Source organism: Dipodomys spectabilis, unplaced genomic scaffold (genome assembly GCF_019054845.1).
Source record: "Dipodomys spectabilis isolate Male_0828 unplaced genomic scaffold, ASM1905484v1 ptg000017l, whole genome shotgun sequence".
In the NCBI taxonomy this organism is placed as follows: domain Eukaryota; kingdom Metazoa; phylum Chordata; class Mammalia; order Rodentia; family Heteromyidae; genus Dipodomys; species Dipodomys spectabilis.
The window spans coordinates 15,222,062-15,242,654 of NW_024870694.1; the positions used below are offsets into that span (position 1 = coordinate 15,222,062).

A 20,593-nucleotide genomic window follows, 5' to 3' on the forward strand; every position below is an offset into this window, starting at 1 on the left:
CTGACTGTAAGCATGACAATAGTCAAGTTGCAAAGCTAGTTAGTTTGTTTAACCTTTGGACTCAAGCAATTTAGTATTCCCCCAAACCATCATACATACTCCACTTACTGGCGGAGGCAATCCTCTCTTCTGATTCCTGTTCCCTTAAATTCCTGGATTGATATCATTAGCTACAAAACCCCTCACCACCCTGAGGTAGATATCTCGATTTTAGATATCCTGGGGATCCCTCTCAGAGGACAAAACTCTATGCATTGTGTTAAACAGAGGTTAAAAGATGTTAGAATCATTTGCTGTTGGCCGGTGAGATCTAGGTGATGTGCTTTGGGTGCTAAATATGTGTTTTAAATAAGTCAAGACAAGAGAGTGAGTTCAGCTGTTTCTTGACAAGTAAGAAGCCAGAAAATATGGTTTTTAAATATTCAGGAGTATGTGCTGAGAAGTGCTGACTGGGAAGACTTGAGAAATGACCTAATTCAAAAATGTGTGTATCTTGTAGTGATGCGAAGGTACTTATTCAGGTAGGCTTTGATAAAGGACACTTTCTTCTTTACCTTGTATTTGATAGGAGGCTGTAAAAATACTGCAGGATAGCGAAGTGCTCAGTGACTCATGCCTACAATCCCAGCTACTGAAAAAGTGGAGATGGGAAGAAAAACACTTCAAGGCCCGATAGAGAAAAGGGTTTTGAGATCTTCATCTCAGTCAATAAAAGCTGTATAATCTCAGCTATTTGGAGAGCATAAATAGGATTTTAATCCAGAATAATTTGAGCATAAGTGCAAGATTCCGTCTCCCAAATAACTAAAACAAAAAATGGCTAGGGATATGACTCCAGTGGTATAGTGCATGACTAGCAAGCATCAGGCTCTGCATTCAACTACACACACACACACACACACACACACACACACACACACACACAATATGGATGGATAGATAGATAGATAGAAATAAGAGATGATAAATAAATAGACAGAGATGGTAATTTAGATGATAGACAAACAGAGTTGGACAGGCAGATAGAGAGAGAGAGAGAGAGAGAGAGATAAATAGACAGATGTATTTATAAGGGTGGGTGTGAAAATTGCAACACCTGGCTTACTAGCAGCCTGTGGGTTAGGTGGAGAGAGGCCTTAAGAGCTATAAAGCCCACAAACTATGAAACACATTTAGAAATGGGATACAGAATGTCCAAGATGCACTCCTAGAAGTGTATCAGTCAATGGTGTACAGAGTAGAGTGGAAGGCTGAGCAAGGGGAAATGTCTACTGAACACACAGAGCTGCAGTGGGCTCTCTTGAATCATTAAAGGCTAAGTGGCCACTTGACAGTCCTCTCAATGTCAGTACTCAGTGTCTTTCCTTTTAATGCAGAACAAACTGACCTTACCAAGCTGCTTTCAAATCAAAGAACATCACAGACAGGTGAGTAGTTGGTAAGTTGTTTGGCACTTGAATACACATAAAGAAAGGCTCTTATTTGCCCTCAGTAAAGCCAATAAGATTTAGTTTGTTAAGGTAAAAGAGTAATGATTTATCTTTACAGGATAACTCTTCTCAAAATATTAACGTGGTTGCACACACAAAGTTCGAGTAAGTCAATGTTCCAATTCCATGAATGCAATTTTTTTTCTCTTCTCAAACTAGAGGCGGAATTATCTGAGAATTTTAAAGAAGACTTATCTTGCAAGGGTCTTGCAGTGGATAATTTTATCCATAGGTTAAAATGCCATGGCTTGCGATGTACTTTAGATTTTTCATTCCCAGGAAATGTCTTAAACAACCTTTGCGGTGATTCTGAATCACCACCCTGGGTAAGAATAGAAGAGAGCTCTGGCAGTGAAAATTTCCCCAGGATTGTTATAATAGGAAAATTCTCATTAATTGCCTCAACTATTACTATTCTAATTACACAATGATTCTACACTCAGTCCTAGAGCTTTCTAAATAATAGATTTAATAATTTTCCACCTTTTGCTTAGTAATATTCTGTGCTTATCTTTGCCTTTATGATGATGCACAAATTTAACACCAGGATATTTAAGGTCCTCACAACACAGCTGGGGCTCACATTTCTAAAGTCTGATCTTCTTCCAGTCAGACTGGATTCTCCTTAAGGAAGGAACTTAGTTTCCTCCTTCCCTTTATGTTTCTGGTCTTTTTTTTCTTTTTTGGTCAGTTGTGGGGCTTGAACTCAGGGCCTGGGCACTCTCCCTGAGCTCTTCAGCTCAAGGTTAATGCTCTACCACTTTGAGCCACAGCACCACTTAGGTTTATGGTCTTTTTAACCCCTTTTTATCTGGAGTTTCACTTAGAGCTTTTACCTAGGTCAACTTGATTAATCAGGAATTATACTTCCTATAATTTCCCACCCCCTATGGCTTTGAGTTAGGGCTGGGAATGGGCTAATTCATTCCAAGAGCCTATCCATTCCCCTATGTAGTACTACAGACAATGCCTGTCATTATCATTTGCTAGTTCACTTCCTGGTTGGGAAAGAGATCCAGGTTCTCTGTTACTTCAATGCCTGCCATATCTACCTGTTTACCTTCCATATGTCTAAACCCATGCAGATGTGAAGTTCCATGGCCCTGTGTGCCAGTCCCTTTTGCAGGCTACCCATCTCATCAGCATTAAAGACAGTGAGAGACAATAACAGGCTGTAATTTGTCTCCGTGGGTTCCAGACCACTTGGTTCTACTCCATGTCCAGCTAGTCTTCCTAACTGTTGCTCTCCACAGGCAGATCAATTCCTATTTCACTTGCTCTTTCTCAAAGTCATGGGCTCATAAGTTGTCTCTGATAATCCAACTATGTTCTTCTGGGTATTTAATCACCTACCTTCTCCCACAACCATAGCTCTCTTTGATAAGTCTTATATTCGCATAATTTATGTCCCCCCTCTATCCATTTCTGCTCTCCCTGGTTAGACCCTAATTCCCATAGCCGTTCCTTCTCACCAATTTCTTCATCTTCAAAATCCATCCATCAGTTCGAGACTCACTTCCTCACATAAACCCTTTCTGTAGCTACACAATGTATTTTTATATCTTTTCATAATCTTGCATGATTTCAAATAATAAGTTGTACTATAAACTCCTCTGTGTCCCTTACTTTTTATGACAATCTGTAACATTCTCAGGGCCTGTGTGTGTGTGCACTCTTTTAGACTTCTTTATTTCACCAGTGCCTTGGCTAAATAACATTGTCAGAAAGTGCTTTTGAATTCTCCCTGCCATTATTGCATTTTTACCAACAGCAGTAACTGCAAACTACTTGCTACTGTGTCAGACCTCCTCTCGATTTACGAAGACTGTGTTTAGAGCTATACACATTTCCTTTCCCTTTGTTCATAGAATCTTCCAGTCCACTTTCAACACCATTAATTTGTATCATAAACATAGTTCTAACAAACATGTTACTTAGCTTTCTAGTCTTACAAGAAAGTACAAACCATTCTTTGCCTGAGAAATAGAGGGAAAAAAAACTGCTAGAGAAGTATGAGCTGAAAATAAGAACTAACAGCTAGTAACAGAAGAAAAAGAAAATTGATGAAAACCAGATTATAAATTTGTAAGAGGCCATTTCTGTACAGGAAAATGATCTTACCTCTATAAATTCTAAAGGAACTGCAATTGAATCCAAAATACTGTCCAGAATAATAAAAAATTAAATAATGCCACTTACTTTGGAATAATCTCCTTCTGAAACAAAAATTATAAAAGAATATATATATATATATTAAAATTTTACCATTTTTAACTTTTCCTCAGTAGCTCTCATTCCCAAAAAAAAAACAAAAAATAAAAATAATATTTTCCCATGTATTCATTCAAAAAACATGCATGATTCCCAATTCGGGTGCATTGTCAGGCGTGTGTATGTGTGTGTGTATGTGTGTGTATGTGGTGTGTACAGGCACACAAACACACTTGTGCACATGTACATGTATAGACATTTCTTCAAGGGAAATTGTCAAACGTTGTCAGATACATCAAAGCACCTGAGTTTTATCTGGGAGATGTACATAAAACATTTCTCATCACAACAACAAGAAAGCATTGAAATGCTATGGGTTGTGTTTTTTCCCATATTCAATGTGCTGAATACTTACTCCTCAAAGGAACAGTGTTGAGAGGTAGAATGTGAAGAGGAGGTTAGGTCATGAGGGCTTAGTGAATGGATTAATGTCATTGGAGTAGCGTGGATTTGTTATTGGAGGAAGTAGGTTCCTGATCAAAGGTTAAGCTACAGATCTTTTTCTCTTGAGCATGTCTTTCAACCTTCTCTTTGGGACAGATGGAATAAGATAAGCTACCCAGATGTGTGTTGCTTCACCTTGGACTTCCCCTCACAGAACAGGAAGAAATAGATTTCTGCTTTTATCAATTACTAAATCTCAGGTATACTGTTACAGCAGCACAAAATAAACTAAGGCAGTTAGAAGCAACATATGTGTTTCTTTCCTTCTGTTTGCCTGTCTTTCTGTCTTTTTCTCATGCTAGTACAGGACTGAATTCAGGGCTTTAAGTTGCTGTAGGGCTTTTCTACTCAGGACCAACAGCCTGCCACTAGAGCCACATTTCCAGTTATGACTTTATGGTGGTTAATTGGAGATAAGTGTCTCTCAGATTTGTTTTCCCAGGCTGTTTTGAACCATGATTCTCAGATCTCAACCTCCTGAGTAACTACGATTACAGGCATGAGCAAACACTTGGCTCATATTGGCTTTTTATAAAGTAGCAAACACACACAATGAACTAAATGGGACTCAGATCATTGTCACTAGCTTCTTCTAGAAGACAACTGTCAAGCAGAATGAAGCTTCTTGCCTTTCCACAAAGACCCTTTGCCTCATTTCTCTGCCAAGGATATCATCAGTTTAGGGGTAGCCCCTTCAATTTCCAGAGGTACTGAAACCCTGTAACTATTTTTTAAGAGAAATGTAGTGAAACAGAAGAAATCTTTCATTTAAGCATCACAGCTCCCAATGAACCCATAGATGTAACTGTGCCACTTTTCATTTATTTACTAATTTATATAGTTGTGCATTCAGTTTACCACTAAAATTAAAAATGTGCATAGGCTTGCAGTAATAAATGTATAGGACAATGAAAATAATTCATGCTGCACAGAGCCTGGCACCCAAGAAACTCTGTATTAATAGTAGGTCCTAAACTTTCAACAAGTTCTGTGAATAAGTATTATTTGGGGCCAAATGTTGGTCTTTTGCAGCTTTCCCATGATTGCCAAGGATGATCTGGGTCCACCATTAGAATAACAGGGAGGAAGGTTCAGCATGGTTGAGAGTGAGGCCTGCAGGTTTGTCAAATGTCTGGTGGGGAGAGACAGGGCAGTCTTTCAGCACCTTTGGCTCTCATGTGGCTCTCCAGGGCTGGCTGTTCTTCCTACAAGAAGGCCTTTTAGAATCTGCAGTACATGTCTTTGCTGTGGGCAAAATGCCAGGATGGGTACTGGAACAAAATTAACATCACTGATTATGATTGAATCTTTTGGCTTTGAATCTTAAAGGGGAGTTATTAAAACAAACATAACCAAAAAAAAAAAAAAGAGGGGGAAATCTAGTCAATGTATATAAGCATGAGCATGTTTGTGAAAGCTATTTTAGTTCAAAAAAGTAATAAAAACTGCACAAATGGACTGATTCCTAATTAGGCTCCAGGCACTTTGCTAAGTACTTTATATGCATATTTTATTTAATCCTCCCAACAGTCCTGTCTTAGAGCCAAAAACTCAGCGGAAGGAACAGGTTTAGAGGTATTAAGTGATTTGACCATATCCTAGAGGCAATGGGTAGTATCTGCTTGCCCAGGGGTATCTCAGTCTAAAATCCATTTAGTGGCAAGTCCAGTAAATACTAATGAAATAAATACAATCTGAAAATATAGGTTACATTTCACTCATTGGTTAAATAGATTTATTGAAATACTCCTTCATATGAAGCACTTTGAAGGAAGTTAGACAAACAAGAATAAATGTGTACTGAGAATCAAAGTGCACAATGGTACAATCATTGAACTTGCACAAGTTCAAACTCAGGTCCTTACTATTGACTAGTTCTGCAACTCTGGGCCTCAGTTCCTTTTCCTATAAAATGTTGATTATCACCATACTTTCCTCATACTGTTAGCTAGTATTTATTGCTTTTTATTTATTTATTCATTGACTCACTGATTTATTTACTCATTTATTTTGTGCTGGAACTGGAGCTTGAATTCGAGGCTTGGCACTGTCCCTTTGCTTTTTCACTCATGGCTGATGCTCCACCATTTGAGTCAAACTTCCACTTCTGCTTTTTGTGCATTAATTGACGAGAAGAATCTCTCAGGTGTGTCTCTCTTGTCTGGCATTGAACCTTGATCCTCAGATCTCAGCTACCTGAGTAGCTAGGATTACAAGTGTGAGCCAGCAGCGTCTAGCTAAAAGCTAATATTTACAAGGCCCTTAGAATCATGCAAGGCATATTTTGTCAAGATATTTTTAACTCATGTTAAGAGGTATGTATAAGACTAGATCTGCATGGGCCATTAAAGGCAGCATGGAAGGAATGGCCTGTAATCTACTTCTTGAAGAGTTAGATACCATTTAATCTTGTAGAACCAGAATAAAGAAATTGATTTTGTATGGAATGAAATTTGGTCACTCTTAAACACAACAGATTTCAGAAAGTGGTGGCTAAAGCTAAAGTTTTATAAGGAAATAATTCTAGGTCCAATGTTTTAGGAGATACAGATTCCACAAAACACCTACACAAGAACTGTACATTTCCCAGCTGAATTGTATAGAACAACACTGCATACACTTTCTCCTATTATCTAATACATGTGGAAATAAGCATAGCTTCATTTGAGAAAGACCAAAGGAATCTGGTTTTTGCCTACTTTACCAATTTTTTTTCTCTTCGGAATATTCCAATGGAACAAGAGACATGAATGACACATCAATAAAATTAAATTGTCTTTCTTATCTGTTCATAGCAGCTTCTATGAGATTAGAGAGGGTTATCACGTCATCTTGGTTATAAGGTCCTCCATTTTCTCCATCCCAGGTCTGTGCTTTCTGTGACATGCTGCCACACTTCACATAAAATCCAGACTCGTTTTCATGGTCTAATTTTCCCTGCCTACTGTAGGTCTGGATTGCCAGCTCCATATCTACCCCCACACCTCAGCCATCAGCTCAGTCTATCTTGGATCCTTTGCAAGACATTTCCTCCATTCAAATGTCACCTTCTGAAAGATAGCCTTCTTTGACTGTTTCATTTAAAATTGTCCCTCATCTATAGTCTGCCAACTTTAGCCCCTTACTTAATAATCCTGTAATTAGCTGGCTTGCCTCTTTTCTACTGAGAGAATGTCTTTCTTCTTTTCAGACTTTTTCCTAAACTATCATTACAGTATCCAAATAACAAGGCTGTAACTTCAAATTTCAGTTCCCTGCTTCCCATGGCAGTATTGGGGGACACAAAAACAGATAGATAGATAGATAGATGATAGATAGATAGATAGATAGATAGATAGATAGATAGATAGATAGATAGATAGATCAAGATAGATATTTACTCATTTGGACACACATATACATGCAATATATGAATCATCATCCAAATACTTTCAATATATTAATGTTCAACATATATGCCTATATGTATGCACACATACACCTATATGCAACTATGCATATTAGATGTGTTTGTAAGTATATGTGTATATGTATTTGTACACAAAATATACATAAATACATATTACTTGCTTATGTGCATTCACATATACATAAACAATTAACTTTTGCAGTTACATAGATTTCTTTCTACTTCTTGGGAACTAAATTCATACTGATATCTACCCATGCATTGATTTACTGATCACTGAATCATGACTATACACTTATGAATTCTTTTGTTCTATTCTAAAAACCCAGAATATAGAACTAGACAAAAGAAATGTCCTTGACCTGACCCTGAGGAGTTTAGCTTCTAGCAGGGGTGAAATAAAAGACAAACAATAGACTAAATGCAAGGAGGAAATTGGTATGGAAGCTCTATCTATCCACTTATTGATCTGTCTAGGTGATAAATTACACATGACCATGATCATTTTAAACCATGAAGGAATGAAGTCTGGACAGCCTAAGGAAGCAGTATCTAGAGTTCAAATCGAGTCCCAAATCCAAAGCCAGCCAGTTTCACAGTCCCTACTGTTCCCATCCTTACTCTTGCCCTCATCAATCTCATGTTGCAATTAGAAAACTGAAGTCAAATATTCCAGAAAAATACAATCTAGTATATCTTGCCACACTTAAATTTCTATCATTTCTATAAATTAAAAGAACTTCTATATTTCAATAGACACCAAGCTTCATCCATGGGCACTAAAAGCTCAAAAGAAGGCAAAACATGCCCACTTATACTAGCTAAACCAAATGAAAGGCAAAGTTTATACCTTTTTACTTCTTTGTAGAAGATTATAGTGATTAATTGTGATATAGTTTGCTCTATGTCTTTTTGAAAAATACCTCTGTTTTCATTTCTAAACAATAAGCATGTGCATGCCTATTTCCTATTTCCATTTCCCACCTGGATTCCAGACAGGAAAAGCATCTACAGGTCAGAGTAATGTGGCAGAATAAAATCCCTAAGGAAATAGAGATGTTTTGGTGAATCTGACTCTTAATGCAGTGCTCAGCTGTGATTTTCATTGTGGCCAATGAAGCTGCCAGGTGTCAGGAAGATGCTGCACATGCCAGAATGGGTGGATGCTTAAGTGGAAAGAGTGACATTGCTCTTCAGCTCTCATGGTATCTTACAGCTCATTGTTCTGTTGCCATAGTGTCACGGCAACTAGCTTAGGGAGCATCCTGCCCACTCTCTCATTGCAGAGAGGTTAAACAAAAAGGCCTAAAGAAATAGAGCAACTAGGGCTAGGAATGTGGCTTACTGGTAAATGGCTTGCCCAGCATTCATGAAACCCTGGGTTCAATTCCTCAGTACAGAAAAAGCTGGAAGTGGCACTGTGGCTCAAGTGGTAGAGTACTAGCCCTGAGCAAAAGAAGCTCAGGGACAGCACCCAGGCACTGAGCCCAAGCCCCAGGACTGGCAAAAAAAGAAAAGAAATAGAGAAGCAACGACTCATTACCAGGTCTGCTGGACAGAATGGCTAAGGGAAAAAGCATGGTCTTAATCCATGAAATCTTGGAATTGGTAAGCTAAGGGTCTAAAAATCTGCTCCATTGTTTACTGTAAGCACTGATTTAGCAAATATGGAGTCTTTAGACTCAGGTTGAAAAATGTTAGCAAGATCTGACCAGATTATTTCAGAATTATTGTAAAAAAGTGATTAGTTTTATATATATTTACATGTATACATAAAGTAACAAGCATTTTGAAATTATTTGAACACAGATGTCATTTCTAATCCAACTTCCATTTGGATATGCAGTGGAATCACTTCATTGCTACTAATCACAATAAAGGTTCAAATCCCTATGTACAAGAATCTTATATGGTATGGCTTATGATTGACACCTACTAAAATGTGATAATATGGGTTTGCTATCCCAATGTTATTGCATATGTAAATAGAGTACCAATGAACCAAATGACATGTTCAAAGTCACTTGTAGAAAGTTCAGTCCGATGTTAAACCCACAGCCACAAAAACGCCACCAGAATTTGTAATCTTCAAAGCATCTAAATGAAACTGGCGTAAGGAAGTATGTCATCCATGGAAAGAATATTTTCACCTAACAGAATTCATAAAATGACTAAGTTCTATTTTCTGTTGCCTTTAGAACTGATTGGGAGGGGAGAGTGCCACTGTAATCATAAGGATTTATGTGCAAGAAAGGTAAAAAACCACAGGCATCGACTGGATAGAACTTGGATATAAAAGACTACCTGTCTTTATGTTCAACTGATCCCAATTATTTCAATAATAGCTAGACTAGAGTGTATTCTTCTCAGCTTTTAGAAATCTTGGTATCAAGGCTCATTGTAGCTGCATACTTCTATGGAAACTTCTTACTTTCCTTCAGGTGATGTATATGTGCCACTTGACCCTGGCCTTGATGTCAATGTATGGAGGCATATATATTCAGTGTCATCATTCATAGCATTGGCTGAAAAACGTCCTTTCTTTTTTTTGTATTGTGAAAATACCGTACAGAGGGGTTACAATTATAAAGACGGAATTGTGTTTTCCCAGGACAGAATCAGAGTCCAATATTCTTAGTCTGTGACTCCTTATCATTTGTCTGATATTATAACCACAAAATTAAACAATATCAGAATTTTCATACTTGTCTATAGAGGTAGTATTTAAGACAATAAATGTAGTGAGATAATCTAAGAGGAAATTGGAAAGCTATTTTGGGGGCCTTCCTGATCCAGTATAAATCTATTGTCCATTCAATGTAGTTGTTTTCTTTTGATTGTTGTTTGATTGTTTGTTGTGCTGAGCACAAGGCCTGTTCCTTAGCACTGAAGAGGGAGTGCTCCACCACTTGAATTACACCTCCACTCCTGTTTTTGTTTGTTTGTTTGCTTTGTTGCTGGTCCTAGGGCTTAAGCTCAGTGCCTGGGCACTGACCCTGAGCTTCTTTGTGCTTAAGGCTAGCACTCTACCCTTTGAACCACAGCACTACTTCCAGCCTTTCCTGAGTAACTTAATTGGAAATAAGAGTTTCACAGACTTTCTTGCCTGAGCTGGCTTAGAACTACGATCCTGTGATCTCAGTGTCTTGAGTAGCTAAGATTCCAGGTGTGAGCGACTGGCATCCAGCTCCACTTCTGTTTTTTTTTTTTACTGGTTAATTGGAAATAAGAATCTCACAAACTATCAGCCAAGGTGGCCTCAAATCATGATCCTCAGATCTCAGCTTCAGGTGTAGTTAGTCTTACAGGAGTAAGCCACTGGCATCTGGCACAATTTAGTTCTCTGTATATATAAGGTACTGTGCTAGGAATAGGGCAAGAGCAGTCATTTCCTTCTTTGCTTAGGTACTAATCAAGAACATGAACAGAAACACAAATTATTGATCAACAGTAAAAAAAAAAATTGTACCCTTCGAAATAAAGAGAAGATGTTGTATAAGCATTTAAGTGGGTTCAAGGAACTGGGAAGAATAAAGAAAAGATTGGAGCAACACATTTGGAAGAAAAGGAAACTGCAACTGAGATGGTATGGTGCAGAGACACAGTGCATATATTAATCTAGTTATAAAAGTGTTTTGATTCTGTGCTATGGTCTCCAGCAATTGTGGTATAGTGAACCAAAATGCTTTGCAGTACAACACACATGGCTTGTAATCTTTACTAACCAAATAACCTTGGGAAAGTCTGTAATATTCTCTATAATCAGTTTTTTCATCTGGGAAAGGAAAACAATAATATATATTTGAGTTATTTTTATGCTTAAATGAAATGACAAGAGTGCATGTACCAATGAATGCTGATTTCTTTTGCTCTCCTCTGTTTGGCTAGAAAATTCATTCCTGGACATAAAGAACAAGGATAGTTTCCCTTTCTTCATATTAGCCTTGACTTTTGCAAAGATATGTGATTACAGAATTTCAGAGTTCAAAGAAATCAGTAAGAAAAATATACAGTGCACTTTAGACGAAGAACTTTAAAGGGCCATCTAGTTCAGCTTTCTCACATTTTCAGCTCTAAAATGAGACACTTCTCAGTCATAGGCAAAGCAATGCTAGGATTAGAATGTCAGGATGTAGAATGAATGGGCCCTAAGTCCTAACCCAATTCCACAGTTCTACTCCAGGGGCAAGACAATTGAAGGGTCTTACTACTTCTAAAATGAATTGCCTATATGACTCTCAATATCAAATTACCTTTGTGTCATGGTCTTGTGACTTAACTTTGATGAGCCTAAGTTTCCTCGAAAGAAAAAAAAAGGATTATTTAGAGGATTATTAGAAAAATAGTATAAAATGTTCAGCATAAGACAAGGTAGAATTTAATTAAAACTCTTAAATTTTGAATACCAGACTGTATCAGACTAATAATGTGCAGGAATTGTTGACAAAAGAATCAGCATATATTGAGCACTTCTCTCCTAGGGGACATGGGGAATCCTGCTTCTAAGCAGACATCATCATCCCTACCCGAAGTTCATCCTGAAGAATTGTTTCCCTCAGGTGCCCACCAAATTCCAGATCTCACATTGCAACAGCAGATATAGATCAGATACAGTCAGATAGAGTCAGCTGGTCTACGAAGCATTCCATCAGAATAAATTATGTGCTCTACATTTTTTTAAAAAATGAGCAAATGAATAGCTAACCTGAATTTATTCCTCACAATCTCAGATACCAAATGTTCTGTAATGTGCTTGTTCTTTGAGTTTATTTTGCTGTACCCCACAGAATAATTTCCAAAGTGGGTAAAGAGCACAGTAGGTGGTTCTCTTTAATATTTCACGGGCGAGGCAACAATGACTCACCAGATCCTACATCTGTGTCACCAGCAAAAGCCTGATGAAGTTGAGCAACAAATGAAATTATGTGTATGCTAGAGAGAGCCATTTTCTCCCCATCTGCATCCATCTGTAATCAGAGATTGGAAAGACACATTCTGTTTCCTATCTACAATGGGTAAGATAATGCTAAATCTTACCTTTTAGAAAAAGCAAACATAATGTTCCCAAACACCAAAACCAAGGAGCAAAACATTTCTTCCAGAAGTGCACTTGCAAACCTGTCTGCTAGATACCAAAGAAAGAGGAAATCTGATGGACTGGGAAGTCTCAGTGGATAAATGGCAGCACTGCTTGAGCCAGAGACAGAGTTAGTTGCTTCAGGAAAGACTCAAATTCTATATCAGTAATTATCACTAATGGCAATCAGTCATTTTATTTTATTTTCCCAAATATTGCCTTGGCATTCTATCTCTCTGTTTTATTCTTTCTCCATAGAACTGGCTAAAAGTTGAATGTTAAAGATCTGCCATAGAACTGGCTAAAAGTTGAATGTTAAAGATCCGGGTATGCAAGTGACACTGTGCTCAAGTGGTAGAGCACTTGCCTTGAGCTGAAGAGCTCAGGGATAGTACCCAAGCAGAGAGTTCAAGCCCCATGACCTACAAAAATAAAAGATCCAGGTACTTATGGCTTGTGTTTGTAAAAACTTGATACTCAGGAGATTGAGATCTAAGGATTGCAACTTGAAGACAGCATGGGCAGGAAAGTCTATGAGACTTTTATCTCCAATTAACCAGCAAAAGGCCTCAAGTGGCAGAGTACCAGCCAACCAAGCACTTGATAAAAAAAAAGTCAAGTGAGAACATAAGGCTCCAAGTTCAAACCCCAGTTCACACACACACACACACACACACACACACACACACACACACACACACACAATGATGCTTGTTCCAGTGTCTTTATAGCAGCCTTCAGGCTTCTACAAGAAGTATACAGGAAAAAATCACTCAGAACAGAAATCAATCCTGAAACAATCCTGAATTTTTTGTCTTCATAGCCCCCTTCCTCCTAGGAATTTAAAGTGTATGGCATCAAACAGATGAGAATAAGGTTACTTTAGAGATAATCGCTTTAAAAATCTCTCTTCTCTCTCACACACTCTCTCTTTCTTCCCATTAAACTCCACCGTCATACTGAAGAATTGGTGCTGAAGAACTGTCTTCTTGGCAAAGAAATATCTACTTTGTGACTTCAAATCTCCAGCCAAATAAGGTCAACCTAACAACCAAAATAAATTGTTCAAGTTTTCATTGTAGAGGTAGCAGAATATGACAGGAAAACCCCTGAGCTAGATGTCAAAAAGTGTGAACTATATTCCTAAGTCTAAAATGTGCCAACCACATGACCCCTGGCAACTGTTTATTTCTCTGAGTCTCATTCTAGTTTTCTTTCCAATGAATCAAAACTGTGGTAGCTACCAAGAATCATTTAGGATGAAGCCACCATACATCCACTTGACATTAGCTCACTGAATATAATCTTCACACAAATCTTTAGGGTAAGCATTTTCAAATCCATTTCAAAATTGGTTAAAATAGAGGCTTTAACTAATTGGTTCAGTATCGTCCAGCTACTTAGGTATCCAAGCTGAAATGTGAAATCATGTAAGTTTTTACCACCAGCCACAAGCACCTTCCACTATTAATATGCCCGAAATGTCCCTTGCCAAGGCTACTGCAAAGAAGGAAGAAGATAATGTATGTGGGATGCACTTTGGAAAATGTAAAGTTTTGTATATAGATGGTTTGGGTAATAGCACATAGTAGTATATATAAAGGAAGAAAGATGTAACTGGCCATTCTTTATTCAACAAACCAGAAGAAACAGAAAGTTGGCTTTCGATCACCCTCCCATCCCCTGTTCTCATCTTATTTTGGACATTTTCCTTTTCCCCACAAGTCCCTGGTCTCTGAGGCACGTTAAGATGTATCCCTGCCAGTTCATCACAGTGCACAAACACACGGAGAAAGCAACCTCTGCAAACGCTGGGTGCGGGAAGTACCTAAGTGGGCACTGTCAGATTCTTCCCTTCCCTCAGGATGCATCATACTCCTCAGGCATCCATCCATACCCATGCAAATGCTATGGATCGCGAAGGAGGCAGTCAAATATAAATGCTACATTCAGCTCGGAGACAGAGACTTGCAGCATAGCCAGTGAATAGCAGTAATTAATTGTCTGAATCAAAACAAAATCAATTGTCATGAGCAAAGGGGTGTCTAAAGAAAACTACTGAATTATAAAATGCCAATAATACAAAAAGATTGATGTGGGCATCTGTGTGTGTGTGTGTGTTTAAATAAAGTAAGTTAGTGTTCAGAAGAGACTGAATGGAGCAGCCTTTCTGAATAATTCAAGAGAAATACATAAGAATCAGGTCGCTTTCTGGTATTTGCTGGGAAATATGAAGTTGCTAGAATGGCCTGAGAGGTGAAGCAGAGTGCTTAACACAGTCTATTGCCAAGTGGCAACTTCCAACTTCCTCCTCTCAAGGCTGGCTTCACCCCTTTATCAGTGACAGTAAAGACCTTCTTTTTCAATAAAGGATGACTTTGAACAGGGCAGTTCCTAGGCCTAAGACTTGACCTAAAAATGAATGGGAAATTCCCATCATTTAAAAAATCAGCCATTGTATATCCCAAATCAAGCATTCATGACCAAAGCCATAAGCGGAGAGCATTTAGAAAGCACTATATAAAAGAAATGCTCAAAACTACTGGGAAGGGGAGGGGGGAAGCATCACGTTTCCAGGTTTAAAAATAAAAGCCCCTCCTTGCTACTTTTCTCAAAAATCCAACATCTCCTGGGTACCTAAGAACAATATTTTATTACAATAGTTGCATCTGTTTGGAACTATAGTGTCAGGCAGGGCACCGTGCTAAACAAGCAACACGAATTATCCTGTTTCATCCTCCCGACTACCCGAAATGACTACTGAGATCCTCATAATCTCCATCTGTGGCTGACAACAGTATCAGAAAGGTGGACTAACTTGCCCTGGCGCACAGAGCTAACACTTTGGCAGAGCCGGAAATCAGGGAAGTCCTCTTTCTCAGCTGATAACTGGGAGATTTATCTGCACAGTAGAGCCGCACATGTGCAGAATTTCACAATCAGAAGGTGGAAAGAAGACAGGTTAGAGACGGGGCTCTTAAAGGAAACCGCAGAAGTTTACTGGTAGTTTTGTTGGTTGTTTTTTTTGAACCCAGCCTTCTTCTCGTTCCCTCTCAGTACCAAGAAATGTGAAGGGGGTGTGAGATTCCATGAAGCCAATTCTGCCTAAATGATGAGCATCCCTTGCTCCACAGGACAAACGGCCTTTCCCTCTCTCTCTCTCTCTCTCTCTCTCTCTCTCTCTCTCTCTCTCTCTCTCTCTCTCTCTCCCTCCCTTCTTTCTGGCTCTCTTTCTGTCTGTGTCTGTCTGTCTGTCTGTCTGTCTGTCTGTCTCTCTCTCTCTCTCTCTCCCTTCTTTCTGGCTCTCTTTCTGTGTGTGTGTGTCTGTCTGTCTCTCTCTCTCTCTCTCCCTCTTTCCCTCTCTCTCTCTCTCTTTCTCTCTCTGGGGAAAGAATTGTGTGAACCATAAGCGATCCCCAGAGCCTGGTGCGTCTCTTATCCCTCCCACAACTCGGGCAGGAACATCTTTCTGAGAAAGCAGGTCAGGAAAAGAGCGAGTGAGGCCGCTGGCAGCTGTACCCGGACTGTCAGAGCTGGAGTGGGCATGCTGAGACACTCAGCCTCCTATCTGGGATCTCAGGGCAGCGCTGCGGGCGACGACTCTCCCTTTCCGAGGACTGTGAATGGGCAGAGCACCGCGCCGCCTTCCTCTGCTGCATTACTTAATCCCTACAAATCAAAGATGGGGCTGTGGATGGCTGGGTTCGAATCCCGGCCACCACACGGAACTAGCAGCGGATGATCTGTCTCAGCCACTGCTTTGCCCGGTGTCTCAGTTTCCCCTCCGGGCATCCAGGAGGGTTGAAAACTGGAAGATCCGCCGGATCTCTTAAGAATCCAGCTAGCCCGACTTTCTGCGGCTGGCTGTTTCCTCCCAGCGCTCACTGCAGGTCCAGACTCACCTTTCTTGGGAAGCTGGGCTGTCGCCAAGAAAGCCAGGGGATGCTTGCCGGGTGGTCCCGCACTGCTTCTCTCCGCGCCTCCGGGCGAAAGCCGAGCTGCCCCCGACCCTGATCCCGGCAGTCCTCCCCAGCCAGCCTCTTTACTTTCCGCCGCACTTTCTTTTTCCCCCTTCGGGGCTCCTCCCCCGGCGCCGCGCGATTGGCCGCGAGAATCGGGGATCAGGCTCCACCCGTTGGCTCGGCTTGCGATCCACCCGCGCGCTCCGGGCTTCCCGAGGCTGCGGCCTCTGGGCGGGCACGCAGGGCAGTCCCGCCCGAGGAGGGGAGGAGCCGCTCCAAGCTCACCCGCCCACCCGCCGGCCCATGCCAGGCTGCGCTCCGACCTGGTGCGCCCCGCCACCGCCTGGACACGTACTGCTCGGAGCGCGCAGGGGAAAGCATGGCATGGCTCCTGCGTCTCCGGGTGGCACGCTGCCAGGCGCTCCTCGGGGAAACATACACCTCCCCTCGCCGGATGCCCATGGCCAAATCGTGGTCAGTCTCAGTTTTTCATGCAAGCTCGGTCGGTCTGTCTGTCTGTCTGTCTCTGTCTCTGTCTCACCCCTCTCCCTCCTATGTCTCCCCCCACCATCTCAATTTTGCAACACTATCTGGTCAATGCAGGCGATACTATGTGTCAAGCGCAGAGCGCAGGGTCCTCGTCTTGGGAGCTCTTCCTTATGTACTTAAAAAGGACTGACAGTCTTGAGAACCCCAGCCAGGTTGTGTCAAGAGGACTGAATCTGTACCATCTACTGGTGTCCAAGGCTAGCACTTGGCACAAAGCAGGGCCTCTGTGCACCATGCTCAATGAATGCAATAACCAATCGGCCGTAGAAGGATGAATTCTCAAAAGAACGATTTCCCTTTCATTTATTCTCATCCTTCCAGCTTTTGGCAAATGTCTTCAGCCGCAACCACCCACTCGACACGGTAGCTGCATAATCGCCCCCAAGAAGCTCTATAATGGCTTTCCTTAAGTTGACTTCCTTGCTCAAGAGCCTACTTGTTACCTCTGTTTTTGATTGGCAAGGCCCTTCAAACCCGCCCCCATGTACCAAACTCCCTAAACAAGACAGTCTGCCAGATTTATGCGTTTTTCCCATACGCCTCCTCTTCCAGCCTTCCTCTTCGCCACCTCCTTGACGTTCATCCCACTCCTAGAGATGCTTCACTGAATCCATTATTTTATTTCCTCAAGAAATTGAGGTCCAGAGTCAGAGACTGAAGAGGAGGAAAAAGGATGTAAAATCACAGAGCTTTGGCGAATGGGGACCCAAGGGCCTTCATAGATGCGGATCTCGCTAAAGATGTTTGCTAGGCCAGATCCTCATTCCTACGTCAGTTGGTTTTGAGACTCTGTGCCCAAAATACTTGAGAGAAGAACTTAAAGGAGGAGAGATTTATTTTGGTCCACAGTTTCAGAGAGCTCTCAGTCCGTGGTCCTTGTCTTGATTATTCTGGGCCCAGAGTAGGCCTAGAGAGGTAAAGTGCATGGACAAATGAGCAATTCACCTTCTAGCAGAGAAATAGGAAGTGACTAGGGACAGGAATATCCTCCAAAGGGTCTCTCTCTCTCCCCACCTCTCTCATTCACACACACACACACACACACACACACACACACACACACACACACACACACACACACAATTTCCTCCACTTTCTCAATAGCACTATCATTGAGGACTGAGCATACAACACAAAGGAGCCTGTGAAGGATTATTACATACTCAAACAATGGTAAGTCCCCACTTGGAAATAACAGTGTCTTCAAGAAAAAGTTCTATTATGTCACTTCTTGGTATCAGGAAGATCCTAAGTAATTACCTCTGGATAGTAACATGCAGAATGTGCTTACAACATTACTACTGATCTAGATTTTTTAAAGTGACCCAAAATCATGTTCTCTATATTTACCAAATGTAAAGGTCAATGTTCTCTCTGTGTGGCAAAAGTAAACTTTGTCTATTATTCATTCATTTGTTAGCACATATTCCCAGCATCAAGTTTTGTTTGCACATATTAAACTTACTAGGCACTTATATAATACTTACAAAGTAGTACACATAGGTATGAGGACTACACTTAGGTTAATTTACTTAGTGTTCACAACAATCTGTAGGGTAGTATTATTATCTCTGTAGAAAAGATGAAGGGATCTTAAGTAATTTTTTTTAATTTAATTTAATTTAATTTGTGAACATACTGTACAGAGGAGTTACAGTTACATGGGCAGGATAATGCGTACATTTCTTACCAAGCATTGCAGCCTCCTCCTTTGTTTACCCTTCAGATCTTAAGTAATTTATCCAAGGCTAAAGGCCTACAAATGGAGATTGAAAAAAAGCACCCAGATACCCAGAATCCATAGTCTTAAACAGCCTGATATACAATCACTGAGGTATATGGAAAGCCAGGAAGATGATAGAAAGTCAAAATTGGACTAGATGTGATTGTGGCCTTTAAGGAGCTACCTATAAATTAATGAAGATGGAGACAAATAGTCATATTGTAATTTGAATTCCACATAAATGGTTAAGAATTAAACATGTTATATATTCATGTAATAGAACATCTGCTGTCAAAATTACCAGATTAAGTGCATATGTCTACAAAGAGAAAGGCTTCCAATGTAATTAATGAGGTTAAGTAAAAGTTATGAAAACATATAGACAACAATCAATTAAAAGGAAAGTGAAAAATGTTGGTATGTTAGGCTATGATAATCTAACCATAGCTTTTGCTTTTAAAATTTTAATATCAAAAATTTATCATGGGGGGAGAAGGGGGGGAAGGGGGGGAAGGAGAAGGATTGGGATTGGGGGGGAGGGAGGGGGGAGGCTGGGAAGGGATGTGAAGGGTAAACAAAGGAGGAGGCTGCAATGCTTGGTAAGAAATGTACACATTATCCTGCCCATGTAACTGTAACTCCTCTGTACAGTATGTTCACAAATAAAATTAAATTAAATTTAAAAAAAATTTATCATAAAGTTAAGTACCTATAGCTCACATCTATAATCCTAACTACTCAGGAGGCTAAGATCTAAGTCTAAGGATTGTTGTTCAAATTAGCCTTAGCAGAATATTCTTCAGGACTCTGCCTCCAAATTAACCCTCAGAAAGCTGAGCTGGAAACATGGTTCATGTAGAGTTCCAGCTGAGCAAGCATAAGGGACCTAAATATAAACTTCAATATAGTCAAATTACATGCTTAAGCTAGTCATATAATAAGTGTCCAATTAATAGTTGTTTCTTTAATGGATATATGAATGAATGAAGCTTCAAATTCAAAGTTATTTAAAGCCTAATAATGCTAAGTATAGCGATGTTCAGTGAAATGTTTTGCCTTGAAGTACTTGGAGAAAAGGATTATTTCCTTCTTCTCTTTGCCCCAAACATATAAGTATTTTGCTGAAGCTAAAAAGAGCCTCAGGTTTTGCCAGTCCTTTGAACCCTTGTCACTAATCCACATGCAAGGTCTCTAACTTCATCCAGTGGTCTACTTTCAGTCCTCACAGTACTTAACCTATTAATGTTGTTAGACACATTGATCCATTTCTTCTTCACTACCATTCATTCCCTCTTCTGTATTTTACGTATCTCATCTGCTGCTCCATATCAGATTTTCATGTCTCTTCAGGATTCCTGATGGTCAGAGAATCTCAGAGATCAACATTTGGAGTAATCATGCTTTCTTCCTCAGGGATATTATCCTGACACATAGCTTGCTAAAAAGCTGTGTATGATAATGACCTGAAATTTACCTCCCATCCCAAACCACAGATTATCTATACATGCTGGCACTTTCTATCCCTCTTGAGGTTTTATGTACATTTCAAATTTTGCTTATTCAATATCACACTCATAATCTCTGTGCCTCACCAAACCATCTCCTGTTTCTTCAGCTCTGAAAAATACCACATTTTGCCCTGTTGCTCAGGTAAAAAAAAAAGGTTGA

At 40.0% G+C, this 20,593-nt stretch overlaps 1 protein-coding gene across 3 annotated transcripts in view; it reads right to left on the minus strand.

Annotated features, from left to right (window-relative positions):
* Positions 1-16,737, minus strand: part of LOC122098975 (interleukin 1 receptor accessory protein) — a 131,896-nt gene extending 115,159 nt beyond the window's left edge. For all 3 annotated transcript variants that reach the window (XR_006145833.1, XM_042669546.1, XM_042669547.1), the window contains exon 1: positions 16,594-16,737. The gene's annotated coding sequence lies outside the window, so the exon portion shown is untranslated. The remainder of the gene's footprint in view (positions 1-16,593) is intronic.
* Between the last annotated feature and the right edge of the window lie 3,856 nt (positions 16,738-20,593).